This window comes from Hesperophylax consimilis, chromosome 11, assembly GCF_061612785.1.
Source record: "Hesperophylax consimilis isolate HC1 chromosome 11, BYU_Hcon_1.0, whole genome shotgun sequence".
In the NCBI taxonomy this organism is placed as follows: Eukaryota; Metazoa; Arthropoda; class Insecta; order Trichoptera; family Limnephilidae; genus Hesperophylax; species Hesperophylax consimilis.
The window spans coordinates 33,300,366-33,324,823 of record NC_142846.1 but is presented as its reverse complement, the minus strand read 5'-3'; the positions used below and the strand labels follow the sequence as shown (position 1 = coordinate 33,324,823).

The following is a 24,458-nucleotide window of genomic DNA, read 5'->3' as shown; positions in this document are numbered from 1 at the left end:
CCACGGTGACACCAGATTACGATGGAGTGGCTAGCAAAACAAATGCGGAAAAGCGCTACCGGGAACATGCTGCGTTAGAGTTACAGGGAACTGGGATGTTATTAGGAAGGAAATTTTGGTCAGCATGGTGCAGATTGACACGCTTACATTTGCAGGAACTGAGCGAAAACAACTGTTTCTAAATTTATTTTTGTTTAGTTTCTTAGATTTTTGTTATCATTATTTGCACTGCTACCTATGTTAGTTGCGAATTCCATGTTTTCTATTCTTAATGTGTGGTTATTGTTTCATGATTCTAATATTTCTGGAGCCATTAAAAATGATGTCCTACGTTGTGTAGTTTCTATCTTTGGCTACAAATAGCTAGGTACCTCATCTTTTTCGTCTCTCCTGTCTCCTTCACATCTTCAATTTCTTCAGATTGGGACTGATAGTCTTCTGGCTCCGGACGGTTCGGATCTGTTGGGACTGTTGCGCCGTAGTCGCACAAAACAGTGTGGCTTTCCAATTTCTGGAAATATTGCGAGGCTGTTGGAAGTGTGGAAGAAGAGAAAGTGGATGGTTGTAATGTATCTAAGTACTCATATATAGGCACTATACATAGTAAAAACATTTTATATCAATTGTGAGTATCTTTTTGGAGCAAAGTATAAAATATGCTTTTATGAAAGTAACTAGTAGTTCTGTGAACAGTAGACCTCGTGTCCAAAAAAGTATGTTTCTAATTTTCTCTTATTTAATAAATCAAAACGTAAATTCCTCTAAAATCATAGATTAAATCATGGTACCTAAGTACCTACTTAATCACAAGCCATAAATATTTCATGAATTTCAAATAAGGAATACTACAATTTGTCCACAGGAATGTCACCTCATGACAGTTCTTTTTTCAAACTTTTTAATTCAGGGGATTATATCTATTGTTGATAGCTCGCAGTACCATCCTCTTGCGAACTCTGGCGGTATACAAAGGTATTATTCAAAACGGCCACCACCTTAAACCATTTGGACAAAATGTGCGAGAAAAACTCTGTTGAAATTATTCGTAATCCGGTTAAAAACGGGATTGCAGGCCCTTAACGAATGAATTGATGGGTTTCCTGATAAACTTTTAGTTAAGTGTATTTTCACGATGTCTCGGAACACGTGTTCATAAATGTATAGCTTAAAACCTCAAAACTAAACCATTCATTAGACTCCGGGCAACGCCGGGTACACGTCTTTAGTCCATCGAATTTATTGACGGCATTTGTGTCAAAAGTCAACCATCTTTAGTAATGTTACCCAATCATTACAGTACTTTACGGCTTCGAGTTTGAAGTTTTTAGCGAGAATGGTGTATACATAATTAATTATTACATTTAAACTCAGCATCAATCATAAATGAAAGTATCTTCAATGATTGGACGTACGTAACATTAGTTTTTTTGCGAAGTAATATTTTGAATTCTGAAATTTCTGAAAACTGTCCGAAATTCAATCAATGCGAAATCTCGATGTAAGAAAATCGTTTATTTTATTTTATTATAATACACTTATTTTCAATTTTTACCTATTTGCGTCATCTCTTAGGCCAGCTAGTATCCAATTTTATAGATTTTTTATTTAAACATTTAAAAAGTCTTAATCATTAAAAAAAATGGTTTGACTGAGGATTGAAACTTCCTCCGCACGGACTGGAGTTAACACCGCTAACACCTAAGCCAAATCGTAATTGGATAGTACTGACATTTGTTTAGTATATTAACTGTTGTAAATTTTTAAATATGTTGTCATCCAGTTTAAAAAAAAATACGTGTGTGCTTCTACAGCGAGTCTATCTGCCTAGTTTCAGCTCGATAGGATGTCGTGAAGTGGGTTTATTTACACTTCCGAGATGCCATTCAAGAAAACAAAATCGAAATACGAAAAATGTTTTTGAAGTGAAACTTCTTTACGCGCGTTATGCATTTTCGAGGACCGGAGTAAAACCGACTCATGACCGTCACGAAAAACCGTGATCATTTCGCTATAGGAGCCTAGCTAATATTATATACCTAGTTTAGGTCACTCTCCAAACTCAGCTTTGCGGTCTAGAGGCAGAGCGCCCGACTCTCGTCGTGAAGAACCGAGGTTCGATCCCCGCTTTAACTATTTTTTTTTCTTTTTGTGATTTTTTTAATACGAGGAAAAGTGATAAAATGCTCTCGTGCTGCGACTTTGTCAGGCATACATATAAGAAGATATCTAAATGATTGTTGTCAAAAATGCACATTTATATTTTTTTATTGAGTAATTTAATTTTAGAATTTTTGCGATCGAACCTTCTAATTCTGTTTGAAACGATCGATTGAAGGAAGCGAATTTTGTATCGTAATATAATATCATATACAAACTCCGTTATAAAAATAAGCGCGTGACAAGTTAATTGAGGAGTACACGTTGTATACGCGGTTCTCGTCGCGCGAGATACCTCTCCTCGCGGTCTAGAGGCAGAGCGTTCGACACTCGTTATGCAGGACCCGGGTTCGAATTTTTTTTTTTTATCACATGGCACTTATAAATATGTCAATATTAGGAATCTAGTTAAACGTTCATTTGTTAACAACACGCCTATAAATAAATTTATGCTTTTTAAAACTATAATGTACAGCATTCTGAATAATAATAATATGAAATGAAAAGAGATAGAGAAGAATACTAAAAGTTTCACTTCCGTCGTGCGTAGGCTTGCCACACACTGTATTTTTTTGTTTTAATAATTTTAAAATTTTTAGCGTTATTTTAATGACATGAAATTTTTTTTATATAAAATGTGTATTTAAAAACAACTGAAAATACAGTTGTTGTAAAACATCGGCCATTGATGAATTCCATCGTTGACCTGCATCTTCCATTGTATATGTATGACCTAATACCGCGGTAGAAGTTTCTTGGAAATATCCACACAATCTGCTGCACCGGAATTATCGTTTTTCCGGAAACTCGGAAAACTAAATTACTCAGGAGACCGCATACAATATTTTATGTACATTTTCCCGAGCTGAAAAGGCGTGGAAAACTAATTTTTCTTGTTTTTGTTTTGATAAGAATTAGACATTATTTATTCTACAGAAGGTTATCATTAGTTGTCTGTTTTCTTTTTATTGTTTCTTTATAATACGATTTTGTACAATATTGAAATGAATGCACTGTTATTGTAACTATTTTCCCCTCGATATTAAATTAACACCCAAATTAAAAATGTGTCATCTAGATTTTTTTACTCTCAAAATATCTGGCTTTAACCCTTTCATCCCCAGTGTTAATTCAAATTAACATGAAGTTTGTGATTTTTTTTACCTTAACGGTAGCGATTTAAAAAAGCCATGTTTGTGTTTTCTTATAGCTTGTAATCTCTTCTGTGGCTTCTATTTTTTCCACTCGGTTGAAATCCTTATTCCCGCCATAACAACGATAAATATTTTGACATCTGCTGATTACTTAATTGAAGGTGAGATATCAATATTTTCTACTCGAATTACAAATATTTTAACGCATTAAGATGTGTTCTATAATAATAACATCAGTTCAATTCACTGTTCACAGTCACTTGCCAGAATATTGTAAATGAATTTCAATGTTCATTCAAATTCACACTGGTAGTGACGGACATGTTTTCGATTTGTATGGCGATTTTTGAAAGAATTATGATCCTAGATTATTGTTTTATTTCTGAATGAATTTTAGTTAAAATGTTATTTGTTATACCTTAGAGATTATCACTACATTGTAAATGTGAATTTTTGACATGAAACAGTTATTTGTATTACTTTTGTGTTCTGTTAATTATACCTTACTATTTAAAAAATACCCTCTTACGTCCAATGTTCATCCAAATTAACATAGAATAATTTATTAAAAAAAAAATTAAATACCAAAAAATTTCAAATAATTTTTTGAGGTATTTATTATCAAGCATTACATATTTTATATATGTGGAAACAATAATGGGGGTGTGAGAGGGTTAATAAGATACCTTATTTAGCTGCCACAGTGTCTTTATAGGAACCTAATATCTTCATCACTAAATCAACAATTTAAATACAGTATTTTTTTCTCATCCTGGAAAAGAAGACTTAGCGTCTACTTAAGAAATATCATAAACGAAACATATAGTCTTTTATCAATGAGTTTACGTGTAAAATAATATTTCTCTGTGTCACGATTGTTCCGTGTTCCAATTTTCATGCATTATTGATAATATCAAGAATTCTCTTGTTTGGATTCTTGTATTTTATATTTTTTATTTTTATTTTTTATTTTATTGATTTATTGTGAAAAACAGTATATTCCATTTACATTTCACAAATAACAGTTTATAAATTACAGTTTATAAGAAGTCAGTACATACATTTATTTGCATGGGTAAATACATCAATACTATCTGATTAACCAGATTTGTTAAATAGTATGCTTATCGCCGTCTTAAATTCTCTTTGGTTCAAATTGAAAATGTCAATCACAGAAGAAATGTGATTTAACAAAGTAGTTATTCTCCCCAAAGGCATGATCATTGGTAGGTTGGTCCTGCCCCTTGGAAAAATAAATAATCTGTGCTGTCTAGCTCTGATGAAATTATCAGGGACATAAAAAGAAAATCGTTCCAGAATATCTGGATTGCAAATGTGCCCATTTAGCATCTTGTGCGCCACTAACACCATTGCAATATTTCTCCTAACGTCTAGACGTTCTATCCCCAGCATTCCGGCAAGAAAATCAGAGGGATACAATAAAGGGTAATATCCGAACTCTCGCATGTAGAGGTATCGCATAAACTTTTTTTGCACCTTTTCTACATCATTTGAGTAAAGGGCATCTTCGGGTCCCCATATTATCGATCCACTCTCAAGAATGCTGCGAACCAGAGTAAAATAAAGCATTTTTATGACTGCCGTATTCGTAAAAGATTTCGAATTACATATAACAAAACCCAGCATTCGCATTGCAGAGTTGCACACCGAATCGATATGAGTTCGAAAAGTCAGACGCGTGTCAAAAGTGATTCCTAAATCCTTCGTTATCGAAATATGTTTTAGAGAGGTACCAGACATTTTATAGTTAAAATATAAAGTACGCTTTGCCCTTGTAATGCACATAATTGAACACTTACTACTGTTAAAATGAAGTTTATTTTGATGACTCCACTCTACTATACCGTCGATATCGATTTGTAGACGAATGGAGTCTTCATTTGTCGTTATACAGGTGTATAGTTTAATGTCATCCGCAAATAATAAAAATTTTACAAATCTTATAAACATCCCTATGTCATTAATAAACAATAAAAATAATAGTGGTCCTAAATTAGACCCTTGAGGGACCCCAGAATTTGTGGCGTAGAGTTTCGATGTGAACTGCCCGTAAACAACGTATTGTTTTCTGTTAAACAAATAATTATGAAAGAACAAAAGCAGCATGTATGAGAAGCCGAAGCTTTCAAGTTTATTCAGTAATATGAGGTGATCCACTTTGTCAAAAGCTTTCGCAAAATCATTATATGAGACATCTACTTGTTCGTTATTGTCCAATATATTTGAGACGTAATCCGTAAATACCATTAAGTTGGTCGTTGTAGACCTGCCCTCTCTAAACCCATGCTGCTGGTTTATGAGAAATGGTTCTACTTTATAGTATATACGTTTTTGTATTACGAGTTCAAATAATTTGGCCGGTGCCGAAAGAATTGCCACAGGTCTGTAATTAGATACACATGATTTATCGCCGTTTTTGTGTAAGGGCGTGACTTTTGAGATTTTCCAGCGGTCGGGGAACTTACCGGAGTTAAGTGAAATATTAAAGATATGTAAAAGCGGTACCATTAACGGATCTGCATATCCCTTCAGGACAATTGTGTTAATAAAATCTGGTCCAACAGATTTTTTTGGTTTTAGTTTTTTAATTGCAGCTAGGTAATCATTTTTATTTACACTTAAAATTTCAACATTTTGAGCTAGTGAAGAGTAACCGCCTGGGGTGTACGAGTCAAATTCTGCACTATGTTCGCTATAGACTGACTTAAAGTAATTCGCAAATGCTTCCGGAATATCGGGCCCAGTATGAGTACTTCCGTTCCATGACACTGAGTTTAGAAACCCACCGTCTTTCCTCTTTTCGGATACAAATTTCCAGAAGGATTTCGGATCACTCTTGACGTTTTTTTCGATATTATTTATGTAATCCTTATACGCAATATTTATACTACGTTTGATTTTAGATCGTAGAATACAAAACTTTTCCCGATATCTTATCAATCCGGTGCGCCTCCAGTTTCTGTGAAGTTTGCATTTCTTTTTCAGGTCACTAATAATTTCACCATTAAACCATTTAGGGTATCTTCTTTCAAAACAAGGTACACGCTTTCTCTCAAAACACATGTCAAAAAGGTCATAAATTACATTATAAAAATATTCTACTGCTAAATCTACATCTTTAAGTTTTAATAAGGGTTTCCAGTCGTGAGAATTCAAGTAAACATAAAAATATTCGAAGTTACCACGTTCTAGATTCCATCCTCGCTTAACACAATTTCCATTGTCGTCATTTAATAAATTCCGACAATAGGCTTTGCTTACATTGAGCGCGAATTCTATATATAAAGATGGGTGGTATGAATCTTCACTAACAAGTGAGTATACGGATTTGAACACTTTTAAGTCAAAATTACTGATAATAACGTCCAAGGTCCTGTTCGTTATATTAGTGATTAAGTTTTTCTGTTCCAATTGAAATAGTTCCATAAAATATAACAAATCTGTTTGAGTTGCTTTGTGACTCACACAGGAGTGCAAGTTAAAATCGCCAACAATAATAATTTTTTTATCTACTAAAAAGTTAAAATTAGCTATGATTTTATCGAAAAAATCAGAGTAAGTAGTTCTCTGTGAAGCCGGTGGAATGTACACTATACATATATAAATACTAATTTCATTTATTTTAGCCTTAATCCATAAGTTTTCGCCATCATTTTCTAGAAACGTGAGTCTCTGGCATTGTTTGACGCGATCACGTCTCGCGGCTAGTAGCACTCCTCCTCCTCTTGATTGGCCTGAAGTTCTGTCCTTTCTGAAGACGTCATATCGTTGATCGAACAGTTGACAATTATGAATACTGTCGTTGAGCCAGGTCTCTGACAATAATATAAAGTCGTTGTCTTGTATAATAACACTATGTAAGAAGTCATCGGTCTTGGATCTCAATCCCCGCACATTTTGATAATACATTGTGCAGGGGAGAGAATTTACTTTAACTCTGCTCTCTAGTCATTTAGTGGCCGCAGAATCGTTTTGTTTGCCTCGGTTTTGGTTAAGATCAACCGGATTTTGTCTCGGTTTTAAGTAACGGTAGTTTCTTACCGGTACTCCTCGGGGCCACAAATCTTCCTGCAAAAGTTTATCGTATAACTCATCTGTTACTCCTATACGGAACGCTGCGTATTCCTGAGAATTAGCGATGAATTTCTCTATCTCACAGTTTGTTATATTATTTTTCTCTAGATGCGCTCGGATATCATCTACTGTGGTGTCCTTTGAAATCCTAGATACTATGATATTTCTTATCCTTGGACATACCTTGATACTAGAGGATTTATCGCCATTTCCGACAATCAGATTCTTGCTTGTCCGTTGTCTGCGTTTGACGTTCATCCATTCTTCCTTATTTGGCGCGGTTTTCGCTTCAGATTCGGAAGTTAGAATGCGTGGTTCCGTCGTCTGTATTTTGGGGATCGCGCCGCTGGTAGTGGGGACTTCGAGATGACTTGCGTTATTTTTGGCCTTGGTGGCCGCCCTAGTGCGCATTCGTTCTTTGGTTAGTGTAACAGCGTGCGGGTTGGCGGGGGGGGCGGCGGGCGGTGCGACGACGTCAGCCCAGCTGGCGGTAGCGGGAGGTGTAGGTAGACCATTAGTGTTTACACTGTTTGTCGCCTGTCGATTTAATATTTCTTCCACGGACTTAACACGGATTAATAATTCGTTTATTGTTTTGTTTTGTTCGAGAATGAGGTTTCTCAATTCAAAGAGTACGGTATCACTCATTATTTCGTGCGAGAGTGAATAAAAACTCACGAAAAAATGAAGTTCTCTTTGATGTTTTTGCTGAAAAATGATGAATCATGTCCTCCTTACTTAAATAATATCCTTTCGTGAAGCTTTTCTCATAAACGTGTTATACAAATAATTTATATATTGAACGGGAAGTATGCCATTATTGGAGGAAGTAATATTGAATGAGGAAAATAGACTGAGATAAGAAGCAATATCGCATAGTCAAACAACACACTAACGTATCGCTGTTGGAATGCAACACCGACACAAGCAAAAATGTATTGTTTTGAGATATAAAAATATTTTTTTTTTTAAGGAAATTTTTTTTTCAATAGTTTAATTTCCGTTTTTTTTTCGAACTTGTTTATTTTTTCACATTAACTTTTAAAATAATTTCCCTCAGGGTCTATTTCATTTTTGGGGATGCTGCATGGAGGGTCTTTTTGAGGTCAGAAAGGAGTGAACACGGGTCTTAAAAATACTCCTTATTGTAGGAGGGAGGAAACACAGAGGCTGGAAATTCGTTCCATAACCGAGCTTTCGAACTCAAGAATGAGTCGTCGAAGCGACCGTTCTCATGTGACAAATGTCAACCGTGTACATATGACGTGTTTCACGAGGTGACCGGATAAATCATGAAAATGATAATTAATCACATGTTTAAAAATTTATATAAAGTCATGGAAAGTGATGAAAAAAAAACTTTATTAACTGGGTTAAAGTAGGTTAGATTAGGTTTAATTATTTTTTTCATCGTTTCTAATGACTTTATATCACTTTTTAAAGGTGTCTTGAATTGTCACTGGAACCGTTTATGGAACCGTTTCACGAATATGCACCGGTACCGAAAGGATCAACGTCGCTAGTTCTTTTGAGCATCTTCCATTGTAATACCGATAAAATAATACTTACCTGACGCCTGTGCTCTAAAGATTGCAATTGGCTTATTAAGATAGAAAAATCAAGTATTTTTTTAATATTTTGGGGCTCCAGACCAGAGTTGGCTGCTAAATTAAACAGTGGGGCACAATTTGATTCAGAAAGCGTAAGCTTTTATTGCGGCAGAGGTCGTAATATCGTTATTATTGAATCCAGTTCTTGTGACTTAATTCCTTTCGAAATTCAATAATTCTAAAATAGTCTCAATTCAGCCTTCTTTCAGCTTCGATTGCTTTAATAAAGCTTTATTGTAATTCTTTTAGTCAACAAAGCTGGTTTCAGTTACGTAGGAACTTTGAAAAATTTCAAGGACTTATTAATGACAATTTACGGCTGTATAAACGATGGCGAAACGAGGTCCTTTTTGCCTAAATTAAATCGAAAAAGGTGAAGTTAATTACTTTGATATTTTATTTAACGATTGGTTTTTGGCACAATTTTTCGCTTTAGGAAATAGGTGCGGTGTTGGTATTTAATGTTGGAAAAGAAGTGAAAGTGAGATTGTCGATACGTAATTAAATCTCAGTTTTCTTTACACAATTAAGTATGTTACGATGTTATCTCGAAACGTTATCTCTACCTACTAATCGCAACATGATATTTTTACTATTTCGTCTCCATTGTTTATATGCTTTTATTTCCAAGAGATGAATATATCGTGGACGTTATTTATTATTAAATTTGTAATTAAGTTATTTCATACACGGAGATAAATCGATTTTTGCCCTCGCGACAAATTAACAGGCCTTATTAATAAAACATCAATTTAAGAAAGTTGTATCGCTTTGCCTTGTTGATATATCATGTGACGATATATCATGTTCATAAAAATACGAATTCATCGGATTTTTATGAACACGAATTCCGACATCATGATAATATATTCGTAATTTACTAAAATTTTATCAGGAACCTGTTGATTCATTTGTAAGGTGTGCGATCCCGTTTTTAACCAGAATTACCAATAATTTGAAGAGATTCTTAATAAACCAGAAATATACTTTTTTTTCGTGTAAGCTCAACTATAATATTATGTGAAGCAGAACAATTGTACGCTTCAAAACCAACGATAAAATGTTACGATCCTCGGCTACGGATTCAAACTCCGGCTTGCGCAAGTAAATTTAATTTAATTGAATTGTGTTATTTCACAATTTACTAATTTTAAATAGCACCTATAAAGTAAATTTGCGGCACCTGGTACTTCCCCTGCCTCTTTCTCATCTCCACACCTTCCCACTACATTACGCCTCACAACATACTCCATTTGGTTATTGTCATAATCTCAATGGCTCCAGACTGGTTAGGTTAGGTTAGGAATAAAATATCAAAGTGATTATATTGACCTTTTTCGATTTAATGTAGGCAAAAAAGACCTCATTTCGATATCGTTTATAAGGCTGCAAATTATCATTACTAAGTCCGTTGAAAATTTTCAAAGTTACACAGTGAGATTCTGCTGTAGAATTTTGGAGAAAGCTATAGCTTTTAATATAAAATCTATAGATTTCCAAGAAATTATATAGCACAACACTTTGTGAGATTTCAAATCGTTTCAGCTACTGCTTCTGGTTTGATAATATGTGCTCGATTTACTGATACACATATACATATATTTTTATTTTTTTTTATTGTATAAGATATACCAGCGCAGACATGTGAAAAGTCATGGGATAGACTGGATTATTGATTCTTAACAAATCGGTAAAAAATTTTGAAATAATAAAAGATTATATGATTTGTTGGAACTTTATCGATTGTCTGAATTAGTTCTAATGTTGAAAATGACACTTTAATTAAAAGACAATTTGATTTCATTCAACCAGATTTCATCGAACCAGATTGCAGACAGGACGTACGGCGCATACAACGAAATAAGTATGGTTGATAATGTATATTGTATCTGTAAAATCCTTTATATCAATGTGTGAGCTCGCCCATAGATGTCACTAGATTAGTATATTAGGTTACCCATGGATTAAGCCAGCTGTTGCGAACAATATGATAATAAATAGAGTGAGAATTTCAAGGTCGGGATCCATATTCCAACCGCCTGCCAAGTACGATATCATAGCCATTGTCAACTATCACAAAAAAATGTTTTGTTGAAGCCGGAGTTTCATTTAATCAGAGAGTTCATGAGAAAACCCCGGACACACAACAGTATCTTAATTTTTCTAGATTCTATGTGTGAATAAACCCTCTTTATTTACCTTTGCTTGGTTTTGAACCCTCAATATCTAGATCATGAACCAATTGACTTTCCAGTATATTCCTTCTGTGTGTGTTTCCGTCAGTCCTGTAATGATGAGGATTTTGTAATAACATAATAAAATCCTTCTTGTCCTCAAAATACCACGAATTTCGTCATAATTTCACTGAGTTTTCCGGTCCCATGAAAACGGTCGTAACCCTAAATATGACCCACGAACCACCAGATGTACATTAAGCATTCGTATGCATTAATCGTAAATTACCACGAATCGGGAAATTATTCTCGCACCGACTTGGCGGCGCGCCAGAGCGTCGCGGCGCTCGAACGTTACGTATGTCGGAGTCGTAGGGGAGAACACCCATGATATGGACAATCCATGAAACGGACACTAGTTAAGATGATATACTATGCTACAGTGGGAAAGTGAGTGTATTTTTTCGTTTTTTCTATTAGCTGAAGCACCCACTATTGCTCGGGCTTCGTCTGCTTTAAGGGGTGAGAAAAGTGGATGGGGTGGTTTTTTCAAAAAAACTCGCGTAGACCGCAACCTCCCTCTTGTTTTGAAGGTTAAGATTGTTCTTCTGTGTCCGTTATATATTGTCTCTCCTCTAGCTTAAAATATATTCTTAAGATTGTCCGCTGCAAGAAGAACAAAACAAGGTTAAAAATTATTTTTACACATTCTAATATCTAACTTTCAACCAAACTAACTAAAAATGATAAAGTTTGAAGATATGATTGTACATTTCTGATGCCAGTGTCCAGTTCATGAGCCACATCCCTATAAAGTGGACACATTTCAAGTACCTAAGTGAAAATCATAAATCAAACTAATTAACAAGAAATTTGAGTATGCACATAAGAAATGATGAAACAAATTAAATGACTTATTACCTATAAAATTAATTGAAAGTTTAAATTTCTAGCTTCCTGAAAAAAGTGTCCATTTCATTGGAAAGCTCCCCAAACCACGCGGAAGGTTCCGTGACGGGCTAATTACGTGCATGTAATACGTCGGAACATTTAAAAAATCGAGCGCGAGCTTTCCTGGAAGTGTTACGCTGAATTACAGTGAACAGCGCACGGAGCAACCGGACCTAATCAAGGCTGACCAACGCTGGCCTCTGAAATACAATGCACTTTTCAACCTACACAACAATATAATATATTCTAGGAATTTTTCTGATCCAAATATTAATGAGTTCTAGGAATTTTCCGTCAGAAAATGAGACTCCGATTCATGATAATAATAATTTGGTATTTACTGACCATAATTCGTTACCATTACCATTCTGAGGATCTTTAGATTTTTGAATGTTCGCTTTTTCGAGCCAAATTTGATGACTCCACTCTTCATATCGAATACATCTCACAAGCTATATTAGACATCTATTCGAAATAACTGCGATGAAGATAATTCGTTTGGTTCATTTGAATTTTGTACGTGTAATTTTTACGTGCAATTGAGCAGCTCCTAAAATTCATTCTGTTCCTTAATTTTTCTTTCTTTGTTCCTTATTTCATTTACTGCCCGAAATTGCAAATTTTCCAACCATCACAGGCTGGACACTAATAAATTAAATAATATTCCAGGCAAATATAGTCTAAAGTGGCTGAAGTTACATATTGTGTAGGCGTACTGCTGATTGCTCTTTTGTAGCCTCTCCCCTTTTCTATTAAACTTCGCATGTACCTACCATAAATAGATGTTATAACGGAGCAGCAGCAGGATCACTCTCTTGTCATATTTGAACAGCCTTTTAATTGCATATCGTAAAACGCCCCATAAAATTGTTGTGTAACTCAACTTGTAATTAGATTGGACAATTCATAAAGGTTTTTTCAGGGGGAGGCAACATTTGTATTCCCATCACGCACAAAATGTTAATGGCTGCAGGGGTGGCGCCAGAATGGCTCTAATAAAATAAATATCAATATAGGCATACAGCTCAACGTCTCTCTCTTTCTCATAAACGACGTGGTTATCAGAAAGAGAGACTTCAACGACGCTCTCAGCGGTAGAGACATTCTTGAAACAACCTCCAAACGCTAACTACGAAAAACTATAAAACATTCAAGCAATTAATTAAATTTATATAAAAAATCTTTTCTTTCTTGAGTCCGCATTATGAAAACATTTAACTCATATTATCATTTTTAAAGAATTTCTTTTGGGTACAGACTTATTTATTTAATTAAATTCGTACATTTTTTTATAACATCACAGATTGGGGTCTAGCTCGTTATAATTGTACCATTGATACAATGTATTTGCAGTTCCAAAAACTTTGTAAGTGCGTTGTAGGATATGAAAACATATCGATCTTTTGATCAACTACATTTAGGACGTACGTGACTCTCCCCACGGGTGAGTTCATAAACAAACTGGTCGCTCTACAGATAAGGAAGTTATTGCGACGTCCTCGAGAGTGAGAATCTGGTGCAAATAAATTTATTTGAATCAGAATCTGATTGTTAGATATGTAACCGTTTAGAAAAGCTAGAAATATTTAATCAGAGCAATTCTTCTACTTGTCTCTAAGAGACTCTAAGGAGTGGTAATTGGTCATGCCCAGAATATCAATAGACGGGTATAGCCAGGGGAAATATCCGTAGAGACGCAAATATAAAAATCTTAAAAATTTCTTGTGAACTCTTTCTGTGCACAAAGTGTACCATAGTTCGTGTGGGGCCCAAATCATTGACTCCTATATACTATTATAAAACTATTGTGTTATATAATAGTTTTCGTTGTGAAACGAATAAGAATTTTCAATTACGAAGCCAAAAAGCTTGAATGTTCTGCCGAATAAAGCGTTGAGGAAACCATGTCCACATTTGTCGAAAACACACGGGAAAATATTTCGTTAAACCATGTTTTTGGACGTCTTGTAAGAACCTTTAATTGCTATTAGAATGGTCTTTTTCCCTTACTAACGAAATATCGCCCAATTCCATCGCAGGATAAGCGGAATAGAACGTCACAGACTCGTTATTTTATCCACTTTCAATCATCTTCTTGAATCCTCTGTTATTCCCATACTCTTGTGATAGGTTATTTGGAGTTAAAACTTGATATGCCTTTAAGATGTTTGGTTAGTAGAGTTGAATAGACAAGACCTACAGAAATTCTGTCCTTTATAATTTCTCTATTCGTTTTCTGTCGTAAACCTTGAAGACTCTGGACAGCATTCGAAAACAATTTCAAGCCGTGGGGTGAGGGGGAATTTGTATGAAAAACTAATTAATTTTTTAATGACATCCCATTCCCTGTCTCATCATATACTTCCAATAATTCATCATTGCATTAACGGTATAAAAATAAAATATTTTCAAATCATATCAAAAGTTTGTCATACAAGATGGCTGTCAGGCAATTTCCCCTCACCCTAGATTTGTCTTCATTTGTCACACGGAGAAAAATGGGTATTGCTTATTAACTAAGCATGTCTTCAAATTAATGGTAATCCGGTTAAAAATGGGATTGCAGGACTTTAATGAATGGATCAACAGGTTTTCTGATAAACTCCTCACGATGTGACACGTATTAGAACACGTTTTCTGACACCGTGATAATATATTCAATAAACCTGAATTATTATGTACCAAAGTTTTACTAATAAAAAAGAGTCAGTCTCTAAAATCTTGTAAAATGCGACTCATTCAAATTTAAGACTTTCTATGTCCATATCAAAGCGAAGTTGATCACCTAGAACACAATAAATAATAATTCAAAATAAATGTTGTGCCTTTAATTATATTATTAAAACTAATTTCGATTGTGAATCCGTCTGTCTGTAACTCCGGTTCAATGAATTCTTAAACTTTTGCTTTGAATTTAAGTGTCATTTTCAAAATTTTAAATGTTTGATTGAAGAATTCAGACAAGCGATAAGTGTCTATCTATGCTATAATGATTTTAACAGATAATTATTTTAATTTCCATTTTCGAAATTGGAACTGATTTGTCGAGAATTCAGGCTGACCTTCATTTTTCACAGGTCGGCGCTAGTTATAAATACTAAACTAAGTGAAATAACTAAGTATTTAATAATATTTTTTCTGAATCATCTGCGTTTCTGCAATCTTTGAACTATCCCACTCTGTTTTGGAGTAACCAGAATATAACTAGCGAAAGGGGTGTTTTTGGGAAAGAGTAAGTATTATGGGGTAAGATGGTAACACATGGCCATATTTCCAGTGATAATTAAACCCTCTCCTCCCGATTTACCCCATTGAACCATAATTATGCCAGAACTCCCCTCTGTTGTGGAGAAAATACTAATGGAAAAACTTGCCCCAATTGTTGAGTTTATGGGGAGAAGTTATAGTAATTTGTGAAGATTACCACAAATTTCTCGTACAATTTTGCATGGTCAAAGATGTAAAGATCTTATTTGAAACATATGGCTGAAATCATTAAGTTCAATTAGCTACTTGAAGAGGCAACATGATTGTTTGAAGCTTTGTTATATTATAATTTTTCTTTTAGCTCAGTGGTTCACAGCACCTGACCGGACATCAGAAGGTACGGGTTCAATTCCCGTTGGCGGCATTTATTTTTACTCGGGAGATATTTTCAATTTGTATTGATATTTCAGGCGACTAATTATTGCTTATGATTATAATTATATTTTGTTTTATGTATGTTACATTGTTAGTTGTTAGTATTAATACTAATGTCAGATTGTCTACAATTGTGCTGAAATGTTTTTCGTTCTCGTGAGATTATAATCTACACCATTTGTGTTGGATTTTATATCCGTTTGACTCCATCCGTTACATGTGTACTTACATAAAATTGCACGCCATTACAATCTAGATGGTATTCCTCGAATAGTCGTTTTTAGTTGCTGATGGCTTAACAGCAAATCCTTTTAAAATTACTGACAGTAAATATTTTCAACGGTGACTAGATTTTTTTTTCACTGTTAAAACCAAAATCAGATATGAATAACGCTTGCAACCATTTTAACCGATTATTTAAAATTTATATTGCATTAAAAAAATCAAATACCTACTAAAAAAACTACTTCCCAACAGTAAGCCGAAATCGGTGATAAATTTTTCATCCACAGGAAGTTACCAAGATAATATTGAAATCTTTTATTAAATTGGTATGAGGATTTAGTTTTCATGGTAGTCAAACGCTTCGCAAAGATGAAAAGTACACGAGAATTGCTGATTTATTTAAATTCTGTTAAAAATGGGACAGCAGGCCGTTTCCTAATAAAGTATTTGTACTTACCGAATATATAGGAACACATGTTCAGTTTTTGAAATTGTTTTTTTTTCAACTTTAAACATGTAAAATCAGTAGGTATTGGACAGTGACCGGGTTGAGTGACCAGTGACGACATGTCGCAGAATTTGTTTTTACTTGGTTTTGAAAAAAAATCATAAAGTCACCAGATTCCATTCACAATATTTCATTTACATTTGTTTTTCTCCAAATAATCTCAGGAATCACTGGTTAAAGTAAGTCAAGTACGTCTCTTAACATCCTGTATAATGACAAAATGCAAAAATTTAATGATTTTTATGGCGTCACTGTCATACATTTCCTTTTTACTAAAAGTTTAACATGATTCCTATCAATTTATTCGTTAAATTTTGAAACCGATTATCGACCATCAGAATAAGAACATAATTTAATTTCCCCCTATTTGAAAAATTAATGATTAATACAACTATGCATCAAAAGAAGAATTAATGATTAATACAACTATGCAACTAATGATCAAAAAGTCTCAAATATGAATTATGCACATGCGAGTATGCAAACGAATCTAATCTTATATCTAATTATAGCCAATACAAATGAGATTGGGCAGTTGCTAAGATCTAAAAGACATGGCATGTCTGGTTTTCGATAAAGTACAGTGGAAATTCGTTGAGATTGCAACCCTCAATCCCGATGAAGACGATTTTAAAGAGAGGCATCTTAACAATTAAATAACAATTAATTTATTAAAATAATGGTTAAAACAAGGTAATTTTTCATTAAATAACAAATTAAAGCATTCACGTCATTGATTATATAATACAACAACGTTTCACTATTATATTAGTCTCTCAAATGAACAAACAAAAAACACCGTGTAATATATTTATTATTACTTTATACTATCCATAATACTAAATTTTATTATGTAATTGAAATCCTCAGCACGGGAGATCCCAGTGAGGATACAATTATATCTATTTGTTACAAATAGTAAGGTAATAAAACACTTATTATTATTTTTATATTGACGAACCTAATTACCGTAAACCATGACATATTATTAAATAAATTGTCAACTATAGGTTTTTCTTTACGGTTTCTCATATTCTTTGCGAGCTATTTTACTGGAAGAAAGCAATTTGTATCTCATGGAATATTCTTGTCAAAATTATTCCTTGTGCTTTCAGGCGTTCCACAGGGCTCTAATTTAGGACCGCTCCTCTTTCTGATTTTTATTAACGATATTACAGAAAATATTCTGCATTCCAGGTCACTTCTTTTTGCTGATGACCTAAAACTATTCTTGGAAATTAAAACTTTAGAAGACTGCATTCGACTCCAATCGGACATTAATAGAATTGTTGACTGGAGTAAACGGAATCGGATCGAATTCAATGTTTCTAAATGTTTCATTCTTTCTTTCACACGGGCACGTCATACTTGGTTTTACCGGTATACCATGAATGCCCGAAGTTTAAAACGTGTCTCCACTATGAAAGATCTTGGCATCATGTTTGATAGTAGGCTGACATTTCATACTCATATCGAAATGACGTGTAGTGCTTCACTGAAAATGCTGGGCTTCGTCCTACGCACTGCGATGAATTTTAGAGACACCCGGGTTCTCCAAGTGCTATACATTGCGTTGGTTAGGAGTAGGCTTGAGAGTGGGTCGGTGGTTTGGAGTCCACATCAGGTGAAGTATTCCCTTATGTTGGAGAGAGTGCAGAAGAAATTTCTGAGATTCCTCTACCTGGAGGAGTATGGCTACTACCCGTGGCTCTATCCTACTGACTTTCTCTTGGGCATGCTCGGTATGAACCATCTACGGGTCAGAAGAGATGTGCATATTGTATCACACTTCTTCAAACTGATTAGTGGATGGTTTGAAAATCCGACTATCGTGGAGAGTATTAGTCTCTATGTTCCTGATGGTTATCTCCGTCACCGACAGCATAGACTGTTTTATCTCCCGGCCTGCAGGACCAACTTGCCAATGGTCATGCCGGTGGGGAGAGCAGTCTTGCTGTTGAACAGAATTAATTCGGATATCGACATATTTAGCATCGGTGAAGCTGCCTTTAAAAAGCAAGCTCTATTGATGCTGGTATAGTTTATACACCGCTAACTATTATGTAATACCATTTTATAAATGTACTTAAAAACGAAATAAAATGTAATTTTGTAATGTTTTTAAAGGAATAAACAAATTGAATTGAATTGAATACATCTTGTTGCGAGTAAATTCTTTTATTCAAGACCAATTCTGACAATTCATTCGCACAATATCTTCAAATTATCGGTAATCCGATTAAAAACGGGATTGCAGGCCGTTTCCTGATAAAGTTTTAGTAAACTTCTAATATATCGGAACAAGTGTTCAAGCACCTACATTATTTGCCATGATAATATGTATTGATAAAATAAGAATATATTAAGATTTTTGTGAAGATGTGTTCCGATAATGTAATAATGCATTCGTATTTTACTAAAAGTTTATCAGGAAACCTTTTATTTCATTCATTAAGGGCCAGCAATCCCGTTTTTAACCTAATTACAAACAATTTGGAAAGATTCTTAATAAATTAGCAATACTAATTTGTCTCCGTGTTGGTACAATTGTACTGTACATTGTACAACCAGTGAGAACATTTTATTATTTAGATAAATGAAACACATGTTTGTGGTGTTCTACAAAAAAAGAATTTCCACGAAAGTGGAAATTTGACATGTATTTTTATTAAATCATCAAGCTAAAGACATGTATGTTTAATAAATTATTTGTACACACAATTTTTATCTTATTACGGGTTTGCTAACTATATTTGTCTAAAGCCGTTTAATTTGTTTACTAAAATTATCGCAACCTTTATCCGATTTAATTTTCCACCTTTAACGAACATTATTTTCTTGGTAATGCCACCAACTAAACACGTCCCTAAACATGAATACTGGGCGTTGACTTGTTCGTGTACAAGTCGTACAATATACACATTATATCGACTATTTACAGTCAACATCATTGTTTCAGAATAAACAAGGTTACCCTGTGCGCCATCAAAACAATTCGGTATTGATTACCAGGCTAGTTATGAAATCCTACATGTTTTCGCCAGTGGTCTACCATGCAGTGCTTGATCAAGCCGTGGAAATTATGTTATTTTTTATGTGACCATCGATGTTACTTAATACGATATTGTTTTTAATTAAACATTTATGTAATTTTGCGTATATAAAGATTTTTTCAACTTCAGACGTCAAATCTTACCCTTAACTTGAAATCAAAAACAAAGGTAATACTAAAAAAACATAGACTGACTGATACAGACCAAATATTTAACAGTTGTGACGTACTAGATATACACCAATTATACGTTCAAACACTACTAAACTACATTTTTGATCAAAAAAACAAATTTCAACATATACAAAATATCACTAACAGACCAGTTAGACAAGCTTACAAAGAAAACATAAAAAAACTCCGACAGAAAATACAAGCTTTGGACAAAGACACTATCAATACCATGCTATAAGAGCATTCAACAGTCTAAAACTTGAAAATAAAATTGAAGAAAGCAAAAATAAATTCAGACACAAAATGGATTAAAGAACAAAAAAGACATTACCAAAATTTCATAAGATAAAATGATAAAACCTACAAATAACACACAAAACCAATATAAAACGCATAAGATTTTATATATATTTCTCTTTCAATGTATTATGTACATTATTTTTTTATATTATAAAATGAAGGCCTCAGCACGGGTGAGGCTAACTTTACTGGATAACTATGAAATGTAATAAAATATTGTACCAAAATAAAAAAATAAAAACTTGTTTACACTTGTTCATTTTTGACGGGATTTCAAAGGTCTCACCCAGTAACCTGCATCTTTGGACAGATGCCTTCAAACACAAACTTGGGTATTTAGCATTGTACCCGTTGAATAAGTGAAAGAGGTTGTGAGGGCACAGCGTTAATTGAGTCAGTGTAGTTGTGAGAGACAACTCCGGACCGATGCTCATGCAGTTTGTGGATGTAGTCGACGGTAGATTCCCCTGGCCGAAGATTGACACCGCTTCGGTGGATGTAGTCAGCGGCGAATTCCCCAGGTCGAAGATCGACACCAGATGTAAGCGTAGTGACGGTAGTGGAGTGGTCTACACCGCGTTGATGGAGACTGGACTTGTAGATGGTGTTCAACACTGGGGATGACGTTGAGTCTTCCTAGTACTCCATTGGAGGGGACCCACCCTTTCCCGACGGCTGTGTGAGGAAACTGATTGTTTAACCTCCTTAGCCGCACACGTCAGGACTCTAATTTTTTTAAATATTGAAGACAATATTAGTGATTTTTAAATTAAAGTTTAAAAATCACTAATATTGTCTTCAATATTTAAATATTACAATTTGAGGTTTTACTCAATAAAAAAGTATTCCGAAAAATAATAATCTAATTTTTTTGTAAAAAGAAGCTAAATTTATTATAAAACGATTCTAGACCCTCCAATGTCCCTGCATGCATGATTGTTAGTAACATAAAAATATACAAGCCGCGTATCGAGGGCAGTTTACCCCACTATCACGGGGCAGTCCCGGCAAGAATGAGCGTGGCAAGCGGCCTGGACACAACGATCCCAAGCACCCGCGTCCCTTAGCCAGTTTTCCGAGAGTACCCTCGAAGAAATGTAAATGGGGGGAGGGGGGGGGGGAGATACTCCCAAAGACCCTAGGGAATGAAGTGAGCCTCAGGTCACCGGAGGCAGGACGGAAGGGAAAACACTCCAGTGTGAAATAAGAGAACCGAAGGTAGGGTTGACCTGGTCGGCAGATGATGCGATCGCGGATGAGCTCGCTGCGCGGGAGGTGCAGGCCGGCGAAGATATTGCAGGGCCAAGGCACCGACCAGCGAAGATGTCGCAGGACCTAGGCGCGTCAATGATTAACCGTAACTTCTCATTAAGGGCCGGGCTGGGTACTCTCTTGTAAGACTGACTGACCGACTGAAGTACCTTGATATAGCCGCTTTGTATAGGTGCAGATGCGTTCGAGAATAAACCAGCAAATCGCGATTAGGTAGATGCGCCGTACATACGATGGTTCATTAGTTCTAAGGCGATGCGGGTTGCATGTATGAACGTTTCCGAACCTTCTAGTAGCTACCGCTACAGTGATAAACACCACTATTTAATCTACAATAGATAATTATTGCATTCATGTAGATTAAAAAATATAAACTAACATATTTATGTGTACTTGTATCAAAAACTTTTATTTTTTATATTTTTTAATAATATTAATTTATTTTACCGTTGGGCTACTTAAAATTCTATTTCATTGTTTTGTGTACAATTATCTTCGGTAGGTTGGCATCCCCGAAATGTATACTCAATACCTGCTGAATGATGCGGTTACTTCGTGTTGCATATTCCCATGAACATTTTGTATAATTAGAAAATTGTAGGCAAATGGGACTTGGCATCACGCACATAGCTAAGGATTTGGTTCGAACATGCAAACATCGTGGAAATACTATTTTTAATCATTTATTTTATAAAATAAACACGTCAAATTGTTTGAACCACTTTATTTTAATGCATTGCTCTACCGGTTTTGGAAATGCGCTTCCTTCATCAGGGGAGTATTAAAGGAGAGTACTTGCGATACAAATCGCTAACAGATATAAAATATTTATATATTTTTTTTAAGTACCATAAAAGCAAAACACTTATATAAAACACAATTATCAAGATTTACAATGAGTGTTTGTGTATCTTACGATTTATACTTCTTCAATTAAAAGCATGTGCCTGTGGATATATACCTATACATATTTATTTTATTTTTTATAATTTTTATTTATTAGTTTAAAAAAAAATTAAGATAGGTACTGTTTAAAATGTGACTGCATAATGATTACCCAATAAAATATCAGTCATTCTGAATATATCTGAACACGTGTTCACGCAGGTGCCCTTGTCCGAATAATGGTGATGTAATGAGATGCGAAACTATTTTGAAGAACACGTGTTCCGACATCCTCATAAAATATTCGTGCTTTACTCATAGTTTGTTATGAAATTTGTCAAATCATTCCTTATGGGCCTCCAGTCTCATTTTTAACAGGAAAACGAAAAATTTCACCTTAAAAATATTTCATATCAGTAAGTTTTCTCCGTATGCTTTGCAAACTTGTAGCTAAGATCGAAACCACTCAACCACGGATGTCGTCCATTCCGTTAACTTTGGGCAGTTGGGCCTCTTGTGCGGTAATCAAATAAAATCTATTATTGTGGAGCTTTGAAATATCGATTAAGCTGTTAAAAAATAAAGCAAAAGGCTATCTAATGTTAATTGTACCATATATTTTTAATAAAGTTCAAAGCGGGACAAAGTGGTAACTAATAAATCAAACTCTAGTAGTTTATTTTCGGAAGGAGCTTCCATTTCAACTATTTAATATGTTCCTTTTTCAATCTGGAATATATAAATATGAAAAGCACTCTAAATCCATTATTTCTCTCCGTTTAAGGGATACGCACTTCACTATACAAATGTAGCTAATCTTAATAATGATGTTACCTAAAACTACTAAGATTGGCGCAGCTTTCGATACTAAATACGTTAATAAATGAGCCTATAAAGTTAATAAAAAAATTAACAAGTTTAATAAATAAGTCAATAAAGTTAATGAATAAGTTAAAATGTTAATAAATAAGTCAATAGGGTGAATAAAAAAGTCAATAAATTTAATAAATAAGTCAATAAGGTTAATCAATAACTCAATAAAGTTAATAAGTAAGTCAATATGGTTAGTCAATGAAATTAATAAAGAAGTAAAAAAAGTGGATAAATAAGTCAATAGAGTTAATAAATATGTCAATAAAGTTAATAAATAAGTCAATAAATTTAATAAATAAGTCGTGTGAGTATGACAGCAGTCATACGCTTTTATTTTCACATTCACTATCATACCGTCTCATTCATATTTGTCTCTTTCATACGTTTCCTTACGATGATATTCAATATCATTATTCACAATATTATGCAGTCGCATTGTCTCGTCTCGAAATTTAATCGCAATAGATGCGAATTTTATCAAAAATAGCAAAAACACACATCAGACTGACCTACCTATTTGTTATGATTTGATCTGCACGTTGGTAAATAATAACTTATGAATATTTTCTCCGATACAAATAACAGGTACTCAAGGAAATTAAGATTCTGAGAATAAATTCTGCTAAAGATAGGAATGACGTCTCATCGTCTCTTACGAGTAGTAATATTAATGATTCATTGCATTGTGGTTTCTGATGCTGCTTTATAATTTAATAACAGTGGTAGTAAATGTGATCTGTAAAATTAATACATATTAAAAAAAACAAACATTCCCGGGTTACGAATAACCTGACAATATTTGAAAATCTCCTACTACCACCACAGTAAGCAGAAAATATTGCTAGTTTTGTGATGGAGGACTAGCCGAGGAATTGAACACACTACGCCTTGCTGGGACCCAAACGCGATGTCAACTCAGCTACCGACAGATCTAATAATAATATATTTATTCCGGAATGTGGGGATGTTAGTGCGATCCCACACAACCCATAAAGTATTTAAGTGCGTACACTTAAGAAAGTACAAACTGTAAGAATAGTATTATACCAATTTCTCGGCTATTTGATAGCCTGAAAACTAAATTAACTGAGTGAATAAAAAATGAAGAGAGTAAATGGGTAAAATTGTTTTTGTCTTTTTTCTGTAGTTTTTCTCGTAATATTTATTATACGTTATTTGCTTTTTATTTATAGTATCTCTAAATAGTATATAATAAAGTCGCCATCCGTGTCTGTCTGTTTGAGCGCTTAGTTCTTCTAAACTACGCAACGGATTTTGATAGGGTTTTCACTATCATTTAGAGGATTTCTTCTGGAAGGTTTATATATTTAATACATGCATATTATATTTATAGAAAGTAGAGAAAAGTCGACATTTTTCCTAGAA

General features: G+C 34.3%; 1 protein-coding gene across 3 annotated transcripts in view; it reads left to right on the top strand.

Annotated features, from left to right (window-relative positions):
- Positions 1–24,458, top strand: part of Tomosyn (syntaxin-binding protein tomosyn) — a 671,040-nt gene that overhangs the window by 24,214 nt on the left and 622,368 nt on the right. The gene's annotated exons all lie outside the window — the stretch shown is intronic.